Source organism: Protopterus annectens, chromosome 15.part0 (genome assembly GCF_019279795.1).
Source record: "Protopterus annectens isolate FY-2018-M chromosome 15.part0, PAN1.0, whole genome shotgun sequence".
In the NCBI taxonomy this organism is placed as follows: domain Eukaryota; kingdom Metazoa; phylum Chordata; order Ceratodontiformes; family Protopteridae; genus Protopterus; species Protopterus annectens.
This window is the reverse complement of record NC_056749.1, coordinates 50,080,057-50,099,356: the sequence shown is the minus strand read 5'-3', so window position 1 is coordinate 50,099,356 and position 19,300 is coordinate 50,080,057.

Below are 19,300 nucleotides of genomic sequence, written 5' to 3'. Positions count from 1 at the left end.
GGCAATAAATGGCCGAATCAACTCAATGCTGCTCTTCCATATAAAAACATGTCATCCTGGTACCTAGTGTAGCAGGCTACATGTTTTTTAAACATTGAATTGTTAAACAACAATGTCTTTTCCCAATAAGCCATTACGCTATTGGCAAAACTACTGCCACACGATGCACCCATCGCTATACCACTTTTCTGTAAGAACAGCTGGTTATTAAAGCATAGGAAATTATTGGCCAGGACAAATTTCAAAAGAGTTTAAATGATATAAATCTCTTTGTCATCCATACCTTTTAAATAAAGAAATTCTCTAACCCACTCTACCCCTAATTTATGAGGAATAATGGTGTAGAGGTCTTTAAAGAGCAGGCTTCCTCCCAGCTGAATGAAAATGGCCATCGTTATTCCCTTGCACAAAGGTGGTGCTTCCAATGACCCAAGGAACTATAGACCTATCAGCCTTACTAGCCTTATCTGCAAGGCCACAGAGCGAATCATTAAGGGCCTCATCAACAAAGATATAGGTGATCTCCAAACACTTGACCTTACTCAGTTTGGATTTGTCAAAGGGAGATCATGACTATTAAACTTGGTGGATTTCTTCAAGACTGTCACCAAAGCCCTAGACAAGGGGAAATCTGTGCATACAGCCTATTGAGACTTAGCCAAGGCTTTTGACACTATCCTCCATGCAGGCATCATTGACAAACGGTATTGAAATAAAATAATTCTAACTTCTAAGACTGGACTTTGCCTGGTTCATGCTTACCTTCTCCCCTCCCTTCTCTACGCTGCCCCAATCCTAACATACAATCTTCAACCCTGTCTAAACTACAACAAACATACCACAAAATAGCTAGATTTGTCACTAACTCTCCCTACAATGTCCACCACTGCATTGCTCTCAACTCTCTCCATTGGCAAGAATTTCCCCAACAACTCCTTCTATCGCAGCTTCAAATCGCACACTCTGTATTATACAAACCTTCCTGCTGTCCTTCCCTCTCCTCCCTGGTATCATCTTACATGCAAAATCATATTCTCTGAACCTCTAGCCAACAACTCCTTGACATTTACAGACCACACAAAAATGTTGGTAAGCTAGTTTACAAATTCACTATAGCCCAAGCGTGGAACAAAATCACTGCACGTATTAGATCCATTCCCTATTCTAAACACTTAAAAAAGGAACTTAAACTTCACCTACTAAACAATGAGTCTTGCCCTCTAATGACCCCACCTAACCTACTACACTAATGAATTCTACATAACCTTATTGTTTCACTCCAACCTCATGGACTATTTACTACGCCACCCGTTAGTCTCCTCCCATTACTATTTACTACACCACCTGTTAGTCTCCTCCCATTACTATTTACTACACCACCTGTTAGTCTCCTCCCATTACTATTTACTACACCAGCTGTTAGTCTCCTCCCATTACTATTTACTACACCAGCTGTTATTCTCCTCCCATTACTATTTACTACACCACCTGTTAGTCTCCTCCCATTACTATTTACTACACCACCTGTTAGTCTCCTCCCATTACTATTTACTACACCACCTGTTAGTCTCCTCCCATTACTATTTACTACAGCACCTGTTAGTCTCCTCCCATTACTATTTACTACACCACCTGTTAGTCTCCTCCCATTACTATTTACTACACCACCTGTTAGTCTCCTCCCGTTAATATTTACTACACCACCTGTTAGTCTCCTCCCGTTACTATTTACTACACCACCTGTTAGTCTCCTCCCATTACTATTTACTACACCACCTGTTAGTCTCCTCCCATTACTATTTACTACACCACCTGTTAGTCTCCTCCCATCACTATTTACTACACCACCTGTTAGTCTCCTCCCATTACTCTTTACTACACCACCTGTTAGTCTCCTCCCATCACTATTTACTACACCACCTGTTAGTCTCCTCCCATCACTATTTACTACACCACCTGTTAGTCTCCTCCCATTACTATTTACTACACCAGCTGTTAGTCTCCTCCCATCACTATTTACTACACCAGCTGTTAGTCTCCTCCCATTACTATTTACTACACCACCTGTTAGTCTCCTCCCATTACTATTTACTACACCAGCTGTTAGTCTCCTCCCATTACTATTTACTACACCACCTGTTAGTCTCCTCCCATTACTATTTACTACACCACCTGTTAGTCTCCTCCCATTACTATTTACTACACCACCTGTTAGTCTCCTCCCATTACTATTTACTACACCAGCTGTTAGTCTCCTCCCATTACTATTTACTACACCACCTGTTAGTCTCCTCCCATTACTATTTACTACACCACCTGTTAGTCTCCTCCCATTACTGTTTACTACACCACCTGTTAGTCTCCTCCCATTGCTATTTACTACACCACCTGTTAGTCTCCTCCCATTACTATTTACTACACCACCTGTTAGTCTCCTCCCATTACTATTTACTACACCACCTGTTAGTCTCCTCCCATTATTATTTACTACACCACCTGTTAGTCTCCTCCCATTACTATTTACTACACCACCTGTTAGTCTCCTCCCATCACTATTTACTACACCACCTGTTAGTCTCCTCCCATTACTCTTTACTACACCACCTGTTAGTCTCCTCCCATTACTATTTACTACACCACCTGTTAGTCTCCTCCCATCACTATTTACTACACCACCTGTTAGTTTCCTCCCATTACTATTTACTACACCACCTGTTAGTCTCCTCCCATTACTATTTACTACACCACCTGTTAGTCTCCTCCCATCACTATTTACTACACCACCTGTTAGTCTCCTCCCATTACTATTTACTACACCAGCTGTTAGTCTCCTCCCGTTACTATTTACTACACCAGCTGTTAGTCTCCTCCCATTACTATTTACTACACCAGCTGTTAGTCTCCTCCCATTACTATTTACTACACCAGCTGTTAGTCTCCTCCCATTACTATTTACTACACCACCTGCTAGTCTCCTCCCATTAATATTTACTACACCAGCTGTTAGTCTCCTCCCATTACTATTTACTACACCAGCTGTTAGTCTCCTCCCATTACTATTTACTACACCACCTGTTAGTCTCCTCCCATTACTATTTACTACACCAGCTGTTAGTCTCCTCCCATTACTATTTACTACACCAGCTGTTAGTCTCCTCCCATTACTCATAGTATTACTACAAAATGCACCCTTACCCTACTGCACCACAAGTACATCTGTAAATCTTACTTCCCCATGTCTACATACCTCTCTCTGTTACTTAATCCATTTAATGAATTGCTCTCTCTATGAAAGGTCCATCACTGCTCATTTCTTTCATTGAAAAAGAATTATGAGTATTACACTTTACTGTAGCTTTTTATTTATGCATTAGATTTATGTTAACTATAGCTTATGCATTGTAAATTTCGTTTTACTGAAATGTAAATTTTATGTACCTTAAATTATCTGTATCGAAGCTTTTCTCCTCAGGTGTCCACTGAAAATGGGCTCCTGGCCAAGTTGGACTAACCTGGTTAACAAATGTCAAATAAAATAAAATAAACTCACTCAGCTAGGTATCAACCCTTATATTGTTAGATGGGTCACTAACTGGATCACTGTGAGAACACATATAGTCAAAATAGGGGAATCCACCTCGACAGCAGACCTGTAACCAGTGGTGTTCCACAGGGATCAGTCCTGGGACCTCTACAAAGGTCTCTAAAGTACAAACAAAAACTAAAGGTCTGTGGCTGACAAAGTTTGCTTATGACTGCAAACTGGGAGTGATCATAGAATCTCCAAATGATGCCAACATCCTACAATAGGGTCTTACACAAGCAAATGATTGGTGCAAAAGTCATGGCCTTAAACTCAATGCAAAAAATGTATCATCATCCCTTTCATTAAAAGTGATGTTCATCCTAACTACCACATCAGCAGCAACAACCTAAGTACGCACTTAGTGGTGAGAGACCTGAGTACGCAGGTTGACAGCAACCTTACCTTTCATCACCAAGTCTCCACAGTGGTAGGAACTTCATTCTATACTGCTCATCTCATGATTAAGGGCAGAAAAAAAAGAAGTTATAACCTCCCTGTACTCCTCCCTCATAAGGCCAATAATTGAGTATAATGCCCCTTTTGGTATGTACCTTTTCCAGGCACCTGCAGCAATTGGAGAGACCACAAAGGTTCCTCACAAGGAAAATCACTGTCACTTTATTCTGTTTCATACAGACTACTCAGAGGTGATCTCTGCCTTGCATACAAAGCAATCTCTGACCCTGCCTTATTGGAAATGCTGCATATCAGCAAGTCAAATGTTACACGGGTTATTCACTCTAAAGAGCTTAACCTGGTATGTGACATTAATAGAACTTGCTGGAGGGACAAATTTGTCTCCCACAGGTTACCATATCTTTGGAACAGACTCCCACTTCATATCAAATAGAGCACCTCATTGGCCCTCTTCAAACGTAATCTGGACGATTGGATGGGTAAGCGTAAATTCACCCTGGGGGTTCTACGTGTGTCCCTCTTACACAGGGGCAATAGGTGCTGATCGTGGAAATAAGGGTAGAACTTGGCTAGGCTTGAAAGGGCCCTAGGGCCATTAGCCTAGTAACTTTCTATGATCCTATGATCCTGGCGGCATCCCAAACAGGATAGAAAACAGAAGGAAAAAAATTAAGGAAAAAATGAAGAAGAAGAATTCCCATGAAGATAGACCCCCTCACCGAGGTAAATAGGCAACTACGAGGGGTAACTAGGTCAAGCAAAGCCAACTCTGGTTAACATAGCCTGTTACGTGGAAAGATAACCATAAAGACTTTTACAGCTAGGTCAAAAACCTCAAGGGCAGCACACAGCAATGTGCTGAACTGGTGCTTAATGGTACCACATTCGCTGATCCTGGTAATATTGTAAACCTGTTAGCAGACAAATTAATTTCCAACTTTACTTCCCTCTCACCTCTAACCATCGCCTCAAAAATACCGTCAAACATAACTCCTCCAGCTATAACTAAGGAGCATGCACTGGCTGCACTCACTAAAGCCAAGAACATGGCCTCAATGGCCCTGATAACATCCCAGGATGCCTCATGAACAGTCTAAAATATGACTTATCAGGCCCCCTGAAATCATTATTTAACTACAGTCTTAAAACAGGCTTTATGCCATGTGAAAGGAGGACTGCAACAGTCATCCCCTTCATAAGGGACAACCTTCAAAAGATCCTGGAAACTAAAGAGCCATTAGTCTGACTAGTCTTATTTGCAAAGCTATGGAAAGAATTACCTTGCAAATTATCATCAAGGGCATAGGAGACCTCCAGACACATGATCCATCTCAGTTTGGTTTTGTCAAAGGAAGGTCATGCTTCCTGAATCTGGTAGACTTCTTTAAAAATGTTACTAAGGCACTGAATGAAAGGAAAATGGTGCATACTGCCTACCCAGATATATCTAAAGCATTGTATGCAATACCCCACTCAGGCATTGTCCACAAGCACCTTTACAACATGCTGGATGTCTAGCTGGGTCAGGAGGTTAGAATCAGTGAGGCTATCTCCACAAAGAGGACAGTCACCAGTGGAGTCCCCCATGGCTCTGTATTATGTCCACTTCTCTTTCATATCTTCTTTTTGGATGTCAAAGCCAATATCAAAGGCTGACCAAGTTTGCAGATCAGTGCAAAATGGGAGCAGGATTGAATCCTCCAGAGATGAGAAGATCCTTCAGGAAGGTGTAGTACAGTCATATGTTTGGTGCTGAAGCAATGGCTTAAAACTCAATACCAAGAAGTGTATTATACTACCTTTTGGGAAGGCTACCCTCCCAGGTAACTATGTCATCAGTAAAATACCCATAAACATTGACTCAACAGAGAGGGAATCTGGGAGCTGATGTAGAGAGTAACCTCGCCTTCGACCAGCATGTGTCCAAGGTAGTAAGGAAATCCTTCTATGTTGCTCAACTTATAAGCAAGGGCATGGCATATATGTCCAGAGAGGTCATCATACCCATCATAGAGTATAATGCCCCCTTTGGTATGTACCTGACCAGACACATGCAGCAAGTAGAACATCCACGAAGGTTCCTTACAAAAAGAATACAGGGAGTAAACACAATGTCCTATGCTGATCGCCTCAAAGCCCTGTCTCTTTACTCAGTATCATACAGATTTGTGAGCATTGATCTGTGCCTAGCATTCAGGGTATCCCTGGACCCTGTTTTGATGAACCTTTCGCATATCCACAAAACAAATAGCATCAGAACTACTACATGAAAAGACCTACATTTTGCTTGTGACGTAAATACGACATATTGGAGACAGCGATGCTTCTCAGAGAATTCCCATTCTCTGAAATAGACTCCCCATCCATGTGAACCAGAGTTCCTCCCTATCACTTTTTAACTGAAATTTGGACCAATGGATGGATAATCGGAAATTCACTTCTGGTCTGGCTCCTCTCTCTCTGATGAACAGAGGCAGTCGCTAAACACTACATATATAAATCAAATTTGTGGGTCACATTTCATTTGCTTTCGTCTAATAGATAGACTTCATCAGATGAAAGCACTGATATCATGATACACTTATATATAAAATCACAAACAATTAAGAATCCATTAATTATAATTTAAAGGCATACAGGTTCAAAAACCTAATATCCAATTTTAAAAAAGACTTCCCAACTTTCAAGACTTTAATAAACACATATATATTCGATATGCAAACATTAATATTGTTCAACTGATAAAATACAAGTAATAAAAATGTGCAACAATTTTAAAAAAATATATAAAAATTTTATAGTCTTTTGGTTTATTATATACTTTCAGCTTTTTTATGTAGCACAGATTTTATACTGATGTAGTCATTTAAACCTGGTGGTGAGTTTGAATTCAGCCTGAGCTGCCATATCAGCTCTTTGTATAGTAAATGGTTCTTGAGGTCTCCCCCTCCCTTGTGCAAACCATACCTAACTGTATCAATAATACCAAACCTAAAACTGGATACACCAGAACATGCAGTGCTGTGTTTATATAGAGCATTGGTCTCCCTATGGGTTCTAATTTCATATAGATGTTCATAAATTCTATCCTTGAAGGGTCTCTCGGTTTTATCAATGTAATATGCCATACATGTAGTACAGATAGCAATATATACTAACATGTTGGATCTACAATTCCCCTTAACAAGCTTCACCACACTTTTAAGACTATTATTAAGTCTGATGGTATCCTCAGTCCATATAAAAGAACACACGCTACATGCCCCACAAGGTGCAGTTTTTTTGTATGGTAATTTCCCTCTTTCTCCTTGTTCCAAGAGTTTCTTAAAGTTGTTTCCTACCCTGTATGTAAAAATGGGTTCTTTACCTACCCTCGTGTACACATCCTTGTTAGTTTTCATAAGATTCCAGTTATTTCTAACTATATGTGTAAAAGGGTCTGAGAAAGTGCTGTATTCAACAATACAGGCTGTATTATATTTAGTTTTACTATCCTGTGTGTTGTCCTTAGTAGATGAGTGACCTAAAAGTGCTTTGTACTTCTTACCCCATTCCTTCTTCACTTCCAAAATCCCAAAAACTAATTCCATGGGGTATTCCCTTTCTGCAAAGCATTTACTAAGAAATGTAAATTCTTTTTCTAAATCCTGAGGATCTGATGTCATTCTGGCTATTCTTACAGCCTGTCCCTTGATCAGACTTCTCTTCTGCATGAAAGGATGGTGACTAGTGACATGCAGGTAACTATTGCACCATGTAGATTTCCTAAAAATGTTAGACTTGAAACCTTCCTTTGTTTTAGAAATAGTCACATCCAAATAGTCAATACTTTTATCATTAATAGTATAAGTGAATTTCAGAAAGCTAGTGCTGGACTCCAAATAACCCATAAAGTGGTGTAATTCATCCTTAGTACCATCCCACAACACAAAAATGTCATCCAAAAATCTTAGATAAAGTCTAATGTTGTGGTAAAATGGTGAAGGGAAAATTGTCCTGTTCTCCCATTCCAGCAGTACGAGATTAGCATAGGTGGGGGCGCATGCTGCCCCCATCGCAACCCCACTGATCTGCTGGAAGAATTCTCCCTGGAACTGGATATAGTTGGAGTCCAAAATAACCTCCATCAGTTCTGCCACTAAAAGAATACTGTCAGTGGATAGTTTTGAATATTTATATAAACTGTCACAAAAATATTCGTGTCCTTCCTTCCTAGGAATACAAGTAAACAATTCCTTTACATCAATGGTGAGGAATAATATTCCTTCACTCCATAATTGTCCAGTGATCTTACTCAAAAATTCCCAAGAGTCCCTCAGGAGGTGTGGGGTGTCAAGAACAACCTCCTTAATATTTCTATCCACAAAAACAGCCAAAGGATGTGTTTTGGATTTTTTTGCAGCCACAATCGGCCTCAAAGAGGGAGTAACCAAAGACTTATGTACCTTTGGTATACCAAAGAAATTTGGAATATTAGGGTGTGTCTGCTTCAAAAAATTGTAAGTTTTTAAATCTATTCTTTTTTCTACAAGATATTCCTCAAGAAGTGAATCAATCCTACCATAGGCTATATTAATTTGATTAATCGACACCAAAGAATAAGTGGTACTGTCCATTAAGATGTTAGTAATAGCTTTATTGTAGTCCTCCACATTAAATATGACTACTCCCCCACCCTTATCTGGTTTCATAATTCGTAACTCGTTCTGCCTCTGCAGGTCCTGTAACAAAGTATTTTCTTCCACCGTCAGGTTAGAAATAAACCCTGTTTCCTTACTACCATATTTTTCATACACTTCTTCGGTTACCATCTTTTCAAATAATAAAAGGGTGGGGTGCAATGGGGGATTGAACACACTGTGTCTCACAAAGACAACTTCTTTGTTGTAACTATTGGCCTGGGGATCCCGTCTTTAGTGGTGAAATGGACTATGGCAAACATGGTTATGACACAGTGGTTAAAAATGGTAATGTGAACCAAAATGTAACGGTTGAGGAAGGAAATAACTTGTATAGCTTGCAAGTGGCAAAAAGGTGTACACAAGCACTATGCACCGATAAAATCAATGGTGAGAATAACACTCGAAGGCAACAATAGCGTAATAAACTTTACTCAATAAACGCTTTCGTCAAAGACTTCTTCAGAATACATTTTAAAAATCACCAACACTGTTTAAATAGTATCATCATTAATTAACATTCAATCATTCAATTGATGCAAATAATTTGTTAAAAAATATATATTACTTAAAAAGTTTCATTTCTGCGTTTTTGTCAATAGATAACTTGTTGTTTTTTAAAAAGCATTTGATGTTGATGGAATCATTTAAACCAGGGGGGTTATCTGATTTTAATCTTATTTGCCACAGGGTCTCCCTCTGTTCGACATAATTTTTAAAATCACCCCCCCTCAAATCTGATTGACAAACTTCTATCACTGAAAATAGAAATTTTTTAAAATTATGACAAACTAGGGAGTGCTTAAATAAGGCGTTGGTCTCATCCCTACATTTAATACTATAAAGATGTTCATGAATTCTTGTCTTCAAACATCTGGTTGTCATACCTACATAAAATGAGGTACAACTGCTACAAAAACTAATGTATATGACACCCTTTGTGTTACAATTGACATACTGTGGCACTTCAAAAGTTCTATCCATAGTTTCTATCACTATACAGGGTCCTTGCAAAATAAATCTACACATGTTACATCCAAGGCAGGGGAACATACCCTTCATTTTGATAGTGTTAGCTTCTGAAATTTTACTATTATTATTATTTTCTAAAGCTTTTTTGATGTTATAAGTATTTCTTAGGACAAAATTGGGTTGCCCCCCCCCCCCCACTATTTTGCTAATATCAAAATTCCCCTGTAAAATTCTCCAATTTTTTCTCAATACTTGTTTAATGTGTATACTATCGATAGTCATGTCTAAGGAACAGACCACTTTATTGTGTACTGAGTTATTTGATGAACCTAAACCTGAAAAAGTGTCCTTATTATTCAGTATGGCTTGATAATGAGTGTTTCGTTTTTCCAACACTTCTTTTTTTATATCTTCCAGAAGCAAAATTTTGTATCCCCTGTTTGTGAACATGTTTGTAATGAATTCCATTTCCTCATATAAGTCAGTATCCTTTGTGGTCATTCGACTTGCTCTTATGAATTGTCCCTTTGGTATGTTCTTTATTATGTGGGTTGGATGTCCGCTTTGAAAATGCAGGTAGCTATTTGTAAAGGTTTCTTTTCTAAAAATACCACTATGAAATCTATATTCTAGCGGGTCCCACCAGAAGGATATATCAAGGAAATTTATTTTCAAACCTGTTTCTCCCTTAGTAAATTTCAAAAAATCAACTGTGTTGTTGATAACAGAAAGAAAATGGAGAACAGTATCATTATTTGCTTTGATAATAAAAACTAAATCATCCACAAATCTATAATATAGTAGAATGTTAAAATTGTTTTTTATGGGTTTAAGAAATTCTTCTTCCCACCACGACATTACAAGATTGGCATATGAGGGTGCAGCTGGTGACCCCATGGCCACCCCTCTTTTTTGTCTGTAGTAGGTATCCCCAAATATGAAATAGTTATGATGTAATAAGATATCCAAAAACCTACAAATGGTGGAAATCTGTCCCGCTTCATATTTTGTTTTCCTACTTAAAAATTGTCGTATGGCTTCAACCCCTTCTTCATGGGGGATACATGTATATATGTATCTATCATCAAATTCTTTTAGTTTTTCCAAAAAATGCCAAGAATCTTTGATAAACGATTCTTGTTGTGAAACCAATGGCCCTAAAGTGGCATCTATAACTAAGGATATTCCCTCTGTGACTTAGTTATAGATGCCACTTTAGGGCCATTGGTTTCACAACAAGAATCGTTTATCAAAGATTCTTGGCATTTTTTGGAAAAACTAAAAGAATTTGATGATAGCAATACATTTGATCCAACTCAACACATTATTTTTAGTTTGGATGTAGTTTCGTTATATACATGTATCCCCCATGAAGAAGGGGTTGAAGCCATACGACAATTTGGATATCTTATTACATCATAACTATTTCATATTTGGGGATACCTACTACAGACAAAAAAGAGGGGTGGCCATGGGGTCACCAGCTGCACCCTCATATGCCAATCTTGTAATGTCGTGGTGGGAAGAAGAATTTCTTAAACCCATAAAAAACAATTTTAACATTCTACTATATTATAGATTTGTGGATGATTTAGTTTTTATTATCAAAGGAAATAATGATACTGTTCTCCAATTTCTTTCTGTTATCAACAACACAGTTGATTTTTTGAAATTTACTAAGGGAGAAACAGGTTTGAAAATAAATTTCCTTGATATATCCTTCTGGTGGGACCCGCTAGAATATAGATTTCATAGTGGTATTTTTAGAAAAGAAACCTTTACAAATAGCTACCTGCATTTTCAAAGCGGACATCCAACCCACATAATAAAGAACATACCAAAGGGACAATTCATAAGAGCAAGTCGAATGACCACAAAGGATACTGACTTATATGAGGAAATGGAATTCATTACAAACATGTTCACAAACAGGGGATACAAAATTTTGCTTTTGGAAGATATAAAAAAAGAAGTGTTGGAAAAACGAAACACTCATTATCAAGCCATACTGAATAATAAGGACACTTTTTCAGGTTTAGGTTCATCAAATAACTCAGTACACAATAAAGTGGTCTGTTCCTTAGACATGACTATCGATAGTATACACATTAAACAAGTATTGAGAAAAAATTGGAGAATTTTACAGGGGAATTTTGATATTAGCAAAATAGTGGGGGGGCAACCCAATTTTGTCCGAAGAAATACTTATAACATCAAAAAAACTTTAGAAAATAATAATAATAGTAAAATTTCAGAAGCTAACACTATCAAAATGAAGGGTATGTTCCCCTGCCTTGGATGTAACATGTGTAGATTTATTTTGCAAGGACCCTGTATAGTGATAGAAACTATGGATAGAACTTTTGAAGTGCCACAGTATGTCAATTGTAACACAAAGGGTGTCATATACATTAGTTTTTGTAGCAGTTGTACCTCATTTTATGTAGGTATGACAACCAGATGTTTGAAGACAAGAATTCGTGAACATCTTTATAGTATTAAATGTAGGGATGAGACCAACGCCTTATTTAAGCACTCCCTAGTTTGTCATAATTTTAAAAAATTTCTATTTTCAGTGATAGAAGTTTGTCAATCAAATTTGAGGGGGGGTGATTTTAAAAATTATGTCGAACAGAGGGAGACCCTGTGGCAAATAAGATTAAAATCAGATAAACCCCCTGGTTTAAATGATTCCATCAACATCAAATGCTTTTTAAAAAACAACAAGTTATCTATTGACAAAAACGCAGAAATGAAACTTTTTAAGTAATATATTTTTTTAACAAATTATTTGCATCAATTGAATGATTGAATGTTAATTAATGATGATACTATTTAAACAGTGTTGGTGATTTTTAAAATGTATTCTGAAGAAGTCTTTGACGAAAGCGTTTATTGAGTAAAGTTTATTACGCTATTGTTGCCTTCGAGTGTTATTCTCACCATTGATTTTATCGGGGCATAGTGCTTGTGTACACCTTTTTGCCACTTGCAAGCTGTACAAGTTATTTCCTTCCTCAACCGTTACATTTTGGTTCTCATTTGTGTGGAATTTATTTGGTTTTTGCAAAAATGGTAATGTACCTACATTGAAAGAAATGATTTATGCTTTTGACAAAAAACTGTTTAAATACAAACGTTTGCAGTTAGACAACAGTTATTTGAAAAGTTGCCTGGTTAATAAAATTGTACCACAAGGGCTAAGGCTCTTTAAATACCCTTTTGGTATTGACTATAATGAAGTTAATATTAAGAAATTTCACTGTTTTTTTGACTCCTGTGGTCTTGGTTTACTTGAATGTATTACCAAGTGTAATGAAGAAATGCTGTTAATTTTGGCTGAGGAACTTAGTAAACTGAACACTAATCTTATAAATGACTTATTGTTTTGTGAATATGAGAATTTATATGAGAACATTCTTAATAAGGTTGAAAAAAAAAAATTCAGGATATTCATGTCACTAAACAAAATAAGTTTTTGAGGGACAAAAGGCAATATGAGGCAGGGAAGGTTTATGTTGGGCCTTCTGGGAATTACAAAAGAGGACCAGGGTATAAATTTTATGAAAACCATGAGAAAGAATACAGTGATATTCACTTAGTGTCTGAGCAACATAGAATTCCAGTTGACCATGGTAACAGGGATGTTATTAGGCACGGTGGTTTAGATGAACTGGATTCTTTTGGGGGTGAGGGTGAACAGCATTTTTTTCAACCCAGGAGGTCAGAAAGGTTAGCGAACAAGAGCAGGTTTCCACCAGACCCAGGACATACAGAAAGACACTACAGCTGGAAGAATCAAGGGAAAGGAACCAGATAATACAAAATGTTGATAATTTGGATATACTTTTCGAATATAAAGGTTTCAAAATATTCAATTATACTAATTACAAATTGACTAAATTACATTTTAACTTGTTTTCCAAGGGTTTCAAGTTTGTAAAAACATACAAGGGTGATCTAGCTAAACTGTTAGTGGATTTAAAACTATATTTGAGAAAGCTTAATTTAGATATTTTACTCAACCAAGGACGGGATCCTCAGGCAATAGTTACAACAAAGAAGGTGTCTATGTGAGACACAGTGTGTTCAATCCCCCATTGCACCCCACCCTTTTATTATTTGAAAAGATGGTAACCGAAGAAGTGTATGAAAAATATGGTAGTAAGGAAACAGGGTTTATTTCTAACCTGACGGTGGAAGAAAATACTTTGTTACAGGACCTGCAGAGGCAGAACGAGTTACGAATTATGAAACCAGATAAGGGTGGGGGAGTAGTCATTTTTAATGTGGAGGACTACAATAAAGCTATTACTAACATCTTAATGGACAGTACCACTTATTCTTTAGTGTCGATTAATCAAATTAATATAGCCTATGATAGGATTGATACACTTCTTGAGGAATATCTTGTAGAAAAAAGAATAAATTTAAAAACTTACAATTTTTTGAAACAGACACACCCTAATATTCCAAGTTTCTTTGGTATACCAAAGGTACATAAGTCTTTGGTTACTCCCTCTTTGAGGCCGATTGTGGCTGCAAAAAATTCCAAAACACATCCTTTGGCTGTTTTTGTGGATAGAAATATTAAGGAGGTTGTTCTTGACACCCCACACCTCCTGAGGGACTCTTGGGAATTTTTGAGTAAGATCACTGGACAATTATGGAGTGAAGGAATATTATTCCTCACCATTGATGTAAAGGAATTGTTTACTTGTATTCCTAGGAAGGAAGGACACGAATATTTTTGTGACAGTTTATATAAATATTCAAAACTATCCACTGACAGTATTCTTTTAGTGGCAGAACTGATGGAGGTTATTTTGGACTCCAACTATATCCAGTTCCAGGGAGAATTCTTCCAGCAGATCAGTGGGGTTGCGATGGGGGCAGCATGCGCCCCCACCTATGCTAATCTCGTACTGCTGGAATGGGAGAACAGGACAATTTTCCCTTCACCATTTTACCACAACATTAGACTTTATCTAAGATTTTTGGATGACATTTTTGTGTTGTGGGATGGTACTAAGGATGAATTACACCACTTTATGGGTTATTTGGAGTCCAGCACTAGCTTTCTGAAATTCACTTATACTATTAATGATAAAAGTATTGACTATTTGGATGTGACTATTTCTAAAACAAAGGAAGGTTTCAAGTCTAACATTTTTAGGAAATCTACATGGTGCAATAGTTACTTGCATTTCACTAGTCACCATCCTTTTACGCAGAAGAGAAGTCTGATCAAGGGACAGGCTGTAAGAATAGCCAGAATGACATCAGATCCTCAGGATTTAGAAAAAGAATTTACATTTCTTAGTAAATGCTTTGCAGAAAGGGAATACCCCATGGAATTAGTTTTGGGGATTTTGGAAGTGAAGAAGGAATGGGGTAAGAAGTACAAAGCACTTTTAGGTCACTCATCTACTAAGGACAACACACAGGATAGTAAAACTAAATATAATACAGCCTGTATTGTTGAATACAGCACTTTCTCAGACCCTTTTACACATATAGTTAGAAATAACTGGAATCTTATGAAAACTAACAAGGATGTGTACACGAGGGTAGGTAAAGAACCCATTTTTACATACAGGGTAGGAAACAACTTTAAGAAACTCTTGGAACAAGGAGAAACAGGCAAATTACCATACAAAAAAACTGCACCTTGTGGGGCATGTAGCGGTGTTCTTTATATGGACTGAGGATACCATCAGACTTAATAATAGTCTTAAAAGTGTGGTGAAGCTTGTTAAGGGGAATTGTAGATCCAACATGTTAGTATATATTGCTATCTGTACTACATGTATGGCATATTACATTGATAAAACCGAGAGACCCTTCAAGGATAGAATTTATGAACATCTATATGAAATTAGAACCCATAGGGAGACCAATGCTCTATATAAACACAGCACTGCATGTTCTGGTGTATCCAGTTTTAGGTTTGGTATTATTGATACAGTTAGGTATGGTTTGCACAAGGGAGGGGGAGACCTCAAGAACCATTTACTATACAAAGAGCTGATATGGCAGCTCAGGCTGAATTCAAACTCACCACCAGGTTTAAATGACTACATCAGTATAAAATCTGTGCTACATAAAAAAGCTGAAAGTATATAATAAACCAAAAGACTATAAAATTTTTATATATTTTTTTAAAATTGTTGCACATTTTTATTACTTGTATTTTATCAGTTGAACAATTATATTATTAATGTTTGCATATAGAATATATATGTGTTTATTAAAGTCTTGAAAGTTGGGAAGTCTTTTTTAAAATTGGATATTAGGTTTTTGAACCTGTATGCCTTTAAATTATAATTAATGGATTCTTAATTGTTTGTGATTTTATATATAAGTGTATCATGATATCAGTGCTTTCATCTGATGAAGTCTATCTATTAGACGAAAGCGCTCATCTGTTAGTTGGAAGTAAAAAGAATCGATTTTATTACCGGTGTGGTGGTTTGGACTTTATTTCTTTATTACTTGGTTTGGTATCAGTTTCATTTTCTGTTGGTCACATTTCATTTGCACAGCTAGGCTTATAAGGGCCCTTGTGGTCATTAGCCTAGTATACCCCTATGAACTTATAAATGGTGAGCATGTGGTCAAGAACACAGCCCTCATTGGGTCCCAGTAATATCCCAGGATACCTTCTAAATATTGTAAAGTATGCCACTGTCATCTGGAGTCATTATTCAACTATAGTCTCAAAACTGGCTTTGTGCCCTGCGAATGGAGGGCTGCAGTGGTCATCCCACCTCATAAGGGTGGACCAACAGATCCCAGAAACTCCAATGGTCATCCCGCCTCATAAGGGTTTACCATCAACAGATCCCAGAAACTCCAATGGTCATCCCGCCTCATAAGGGTGGACCATCAACAGATCCCAGAAACTCCAATGGTCATCCTGCCTCATAAGGGTGGACCATCAACAGATCCCAGAAACTCCAATAGTCATCCCGCCTCATAAGGGTGGACCATCAACAGATCCCAGAAACTCCAATGGTCATCCCGCCTCATAAGGGTGGACCATCAACAGATTCCAGAAACTCCAGACCCATTATACTGACTAGTCTTATTTGCAAAGCCATGGAAAGATTTATCATGGAAATGAATAACAAAGAGATTGGAGATCTCCAGACACTGGATCCATCCCAGTCTGGCTTAATCAAAGGAGGGCATTGCCTACTAAAACTGGTGGATTTCTTTGAAAAAGTTACCAAGGCAAAAGATGAGAATAAAATGGTGCACACTGCTTACACTGATCTGGCTGAGGCATGTGATACAATACCAACTAGGGCACTGTTGACAAATTTACAGAATTAGGTATAAACCCCGAATGCACCAGATAGCCATATGGCTCATGGATGGGACCCAGGAGGTTAGGATTGGGGAGATCACCTCCACAAAGAGGTCAGTCACTAATGGAGTCCCTCAGGGCTCCCTGCTGGGCCCAGTCCTCTTTGGCATCTGCTTCTCAGAAGTCAAAGCCAATGTCAAAGCCTGATGGCTAACCAGGATCATTGATTACTGCAAACTGGGAGCAGTCATAGAGTCCCCCAAGATGTAAATACATTACAGGGAAGGCTTAATGCACACAAAGACATGGCTTAAAACTCAGTGTCAAGAAATGCTTTATAGTACCTATTGGGAAGTCAGTTGCCCGAGAAAATTACATTAGCAATGAAACACCCCTAAAAGTTGACTCCCTAGTCAGGGAACTGGTAACACATATAGCCAGTAACCTGGACATTGACCAAAATGTGTCCAAGGAGTAAGAAAATCCATCTATGTTGCTTGATTTTGCTCGATTTATAAATAAGAGTATGGCATCTAGGTCCAAAGTAGCGACTGTACCACTGTACTGGGCCCTTATCAGACTCTCCATTGAGTATAATGCCCCCTTTAGTATGTACCTGACCAAATACATGCAGCATCTGGAATGTCTGCTAAGACTTCTTACAAAAACAGCACAGAGCATAAATACAATGGGCTATGCAGATCACCTGAAAGGCCCAACTCTATACTCAGTCTGCTATAGACTACTGATCTATGCCTGGCTTGCAAGGCATCCTTGGACCCTGCTCTGATGAACCTTCTGTGCATCCAAAAAATAAACAACATCAGAACTTCTAGGTCCAGAGCCTACATTTTGCTTGCAACATGAATTGGATCTGTTGTCAAGACAGATATGTTATGTCAGAAAATTCCCATTCTCTGAATAGGCTCCCATCCATGTGACACAAAATTTCTCCCTACCCTATTTAAAAGTAACTTGGACTATAGCTGGGAAATCAGAAATGTTTAACAGATGTGGCACAGAATTAATTTAAGTACAACACTATTACTATAGGACAATTACTTCAAGAGGCTTAACATTTTAAGACTATTATTGAGCAAATGACTTATTATTTCACCAATATAAATGTGTTTTATGCACCTTTTCTCATGAGTAGATTGTAATTGTAAACACAATTTAGGGAGGAAACAAAAACATTGAGAGGGATATTAAACAGTAGAAAATGATACTGTTAAAATACACACACTATATTTAAAGTTTCCCCTTAAAAACAACACTTTTCAAAACACGATGGCACCAAAACCCAATAGCACTATTCAGAATGATCCCCCAAACATGGCTTAGAGGGGGTATTTAAAATATTCAGGAGATCCAAAGGGATAGGGGTGCATATCCCACACATCCAGGACCCATGGTCATAGGGTCATATTGGGACCCACTACCTCTGAATCGACACATCCACAACCCAGGTTCACATTGGGGCTCACTACCTCTGAATCAATGCATCCAGGACCCAGGGTCACACTGGGACCCACTACCTCTGAATCAACACATCCAGGACCCAGGGTCACATTGGGACCCACTACCTCTGAATCAACACATCCAGGACTCAGGGTCACATTGGGACCCACTACCTCTGAATCAATACATCCAGGACCCAGGGTCACACTGGGACCCACTACCTCTGAATCAACACATCCAGGACCCAGGGTCACATTGGGACCCACTACCTCTGAATCAACACATCCAGGACTCAGGGTTACATTGGGACCCACTACCTCTGAATCAACACATCCAGGACTCAGGGTTACATTGGGACCCACTACCTTTGAATCAACATAGATCACGGAACATGCAGAGGCATGGCAAGGGCAATGGCCAGAGGTACAAGACGAAGAAGGGTCCAAGATATTAATTCAAAACACTCTGACGGTGTCACACCAGCAATGAACGATTATAAAATGTATAATTACAGTCATGTTACTATTACTTCTCATCACTTTAAACTTTTTTCCCCAGATTTCAAAATTTTTCAAGCTCCATGTTTTAATTTAACCAACTCACTTATCGAATTCAAACTCTTTGCTAGAAAGTTGAATCTATCTGCATTTTTAAAAAAATAATGAGGAACAACATGTCACAAAAGCTGGAAATGCTTTCAGAAATTAAGCACTTTCAATCCCCCCATGCATCCTACCTTAGAGGCCATTGAGAAAGCCTGTAATCATGATATTATAATTTATATAACAACAAACACCATAAAGTTAAAAACATTACACCAGGTGAGTCTGACATTCTGAAAACCACCAGTAAGGATAGATTAATAAGAGTTAT